Raw genomic sequence first — 3592 nt, forward strand, 5'->3', positions numbered from 1 at the left:
AATATCATACAATTCAATTAAAATACTTCCTGTTATTAGTTATGTTATGATGATAATTTATCATGACACTAACAGAAAGTGAATTTATGTATTATTTTTGAAACCTAACTTTCCATTTAATCAAATGACTACTTTCATACACAAATTTCACTCATTTTCCATTATAGGAGTTGTGGGATTTTATTTTGTATGCATTACCAAAAGTTGACTTTGTTAGCAATAAAAGAACTTGCAAACATTTAAATGATACCAGTTTCATATCAGGAAATATCAGATGCTTCAACTGAGAAATCAGCTAAGTAGATTATAACTGGAAATTCACAAGTGGCAAAGTACCTTGGTAATATGAATACAAATTTTGGAGGAGCAAATAACTTTAGTGAAATAAATTTTCTTTCCAAATTAAGAAACCTGTGAAACAGAAATACACTTAGAATTGGATTTGCCGGGATGCCTGGGTGGCTCAGCGTTTGAGCAGCTGCCTTTGGCTCAGGGGGTGATCCCAGGATCTGGGATTGAGTCCCACACGGGGTTCCTGGTGAGGAGCCTGCTTCTCCTTCTGCTTGTGTCTCTGCCTCTCTCTCTCTCTCTCTCTCTGTCTCTCATGAATAAATAATAAAATCTTTAAAAAAAAAAAAAGAATTGGTTTTGCCATACAAATAATTCGTGATTGCATCCCACAATAGGATGATCTCGAGTTGTTAAAATTTATACTTTCACATACACATAAAGCAATAATGCTCTGAATTGTGATGAAACCTATGTTAAATAAGAGAAATTCATTTAACAGGGTAATATACACTTTTTTTCTTTCCCGTCCATCATCAGTTCAGCACTAGAAATGACAAGCTTCTAAAGAACTTCTTTGTAAATTGTCTACATATCCTAAATAGCAGGGAACTTTTTGTATGTAACTCCTCTAGATTTTGGTTACAGCTTTTTTAATCAATAAAAATATTTAATCAAAGTATTCAACAAATTTTCTTTTTTTTTATTGTTTCAAGTTTTTATTTAAATTCTAGCTAGTTAACATATAGTGTAATACTGGTTTCAGAAACAGAAATTAGTGATTCATCACTTACATATACCACCCAGTGTGCATCACAAATAAACATTTTCTTTTTTTTTTAAATTTTTTTATTTATTTATGATAGTCACAGAGAGAGAGAGAGAGAGGCAGAGACACAGGCAGAGGGAGAAGCAGGCTCCATGCACTGGGAGCCCGATGTGGGATTCGATCCTGGGTCTCCAGGATCGCGCCCTGGGCCAAAGGCAGGTGCCAAACCGCTGCGCCACCCAGGGATCCCACAAATAAACATTTTCAAAAAGCAGGTGAAGTTTTAAGAAAATTGCAATAATTGAAAGCAAAGTTTACAGACCAGAGCACATTGAAATTGCTCCCCTTAGAAGCAAGGGAATAACTGAGCAAACACAGCCAGGAGAGCTCAAATTCTGTACCAGATTTCATTTTTAAATCCTAGAATTGCCTTTTGAAATATTTTGAGTTGTGGCAAGAATCATTTGATCAAGTTCCTACTTTTATTGGATATATGTATCTTCTAAATAAGAATTAAATGAGGGCAGCCCTGGTGGCTCAGCGGTTTAGCGCCGTTTTTGGACAAGGGCCTGATCCTGGAGACCTGGGATCGAGTCCCCCGTCGGGCTCCCTGCATGGAGCCTGCTTCTCGCCCTGCCTGTGTCTCTGCCCCCCCCGCCCCGTCTCTCATAGATAAACAAAATCTTAAAAAAAAAAAAAAAGAATGAAATTGAAAAGGCATAATTTTACAGCATTTAAATTTGGTGAAATGTCTAAAAGAATTATAAATAGATCTTATTTATAGCAAAGAAAAATACCCTGCATCAAGGCAAAAACATAGCACCTGTGAAAATATCTATGCATTTCAATGTAGAAAAAAAATTAGAATTCAAAGTTTCCTTTAGTAGAATTTGCTTTGAGCTTACCAGTCACCTCAGCATGTGCATAAATTAATTTCTCAATTATAAATATCATGGTATAGAGAAGGATCAATTGATGATGTCAATAATTTCATATGCATGCATCATAAAATATCATTTTGAAGGGGATTGAAAACAATTTTATGAAAAAATTAAAATATTAAGACTACATTGAATTAATATGTTCCTTGGCAAAATGCCAATGACATGTTTTTAGAGATATACATAGCTAAGAAATTAACCAATACAGGAATGTGTACAAGAAAGAATACAGGAATGTGTACAAGAAAGAACTATTTCAACTATGTGATTTTTTTAAATGTTGAGATCAATTTGAGGAATCATTTTAAATGTTTTAATTTATATAGATGTTTTGAAATAGTTTTCAAATACAACTATTTTATAGGTCCACCAATTTACTAAGATCAATTTGTCAATCAATAAACATTTCAAAAATTAAATAACTGACTTAGTTTTAATATCCATCCTCTTGGTTTTAAATGTATCACAGTTTTGACAAATTGTGTGGTCGTCCTTCCTTCAGTGGCCAATGAGAGCTAGATTAGGCATCACAGGAAGACAGTAGTGGATGTCATGTCCTCCAGAATTTTGAGAACAGGATAAAATGAGCCTGGTAAAGGATGCTGAAGATGGCACATCCGAATCAGGAGAGAAGTTAGACTAAATCACTGGATTTCAATCTTTCACATCTGGTCGTTATAATCACTTTTTAATATTAGATGACGTCTGTGCAGAAGAGAGAAGTAAAGCCATCATTTTTTAATTGTTGTCCATCAAGTAAGAAAAAGGAAGGAAAGAGGAAGAGAGGGAAGGAGGGGAGGAAAGGAAGGAGAAAGAGAGGATGGAAAGGAGAGAGAGAAAGGCAGCAGAAGGGCCAGGAGGATCTAACAACCAAGATGCCCTTCCCCTGTAAGGACATTATGCTGAAGGATTACTTTCTTCTTGAACCATACCTAAGTGTCCGTGAGTGATCTCCTTTACAGTCTTCTTAAGGCAATGATCCTTATGCCAGGAAATGGCCAAGGGCCTAGCACAACACCTGCAGAACGTAGTCGAGACAGATGCTGGTGGGGAGGAAGAAAGGAAGACTAGGAGAAGCACTCATGGCCCTGTTTGCTGCACCCAAGTAAGCATGGATCTGTGGACAGGCACAACCAGCTGGAGCTCGAATGTCACACGGGGGGGCAGCACACGGAGTGAAGGTGAAGTTTTCTTGGTAGCTATCAGGAAAACTGCAGACCAGACTATGTCAGCATCTCACTGGGAACAGTAGCACCTCTGGTGAGTCAGTGAGCTGTGAAGGCCTCATGATGCTGCCCTAGCTACTGCAGTGTGATCGTTCAGGTCACAGCACGGGGAACCCCCCACTTTGAATCAAGGCATGGCTGGCTCCACACCTCATAGCCTAGATGATCCTGAGCAGTGTCCTGAACATATCTAAGCCTGTGTCTTCATTTGTAAAGTGAAGATAATATTTTTTTTACATCATTCTGCTTTGGGGAGGATTAAGTAGAAGAATGTATAACCAATGCTTTGTTTATTGCCTGATAATATTGGGTAAGCACTCATTAAATCACAGCTGTTATTACTTATTACCAACATTATTGTTATTAAC

This window comes from Canis lupus, chromosome 15 (genome assembly GCF_003254725.2).
Source record: "Canis lupus dingo isolate Sandy chromosome 15, ASM325472v2, whole genome shotgun sequence".
In the NCBI taxonomy this organism is placed as follows: Eukaryota; Metazoa; Chordata; class Mammalia; order Carnivora; family Canidae; genus Canis; species Canis lupus.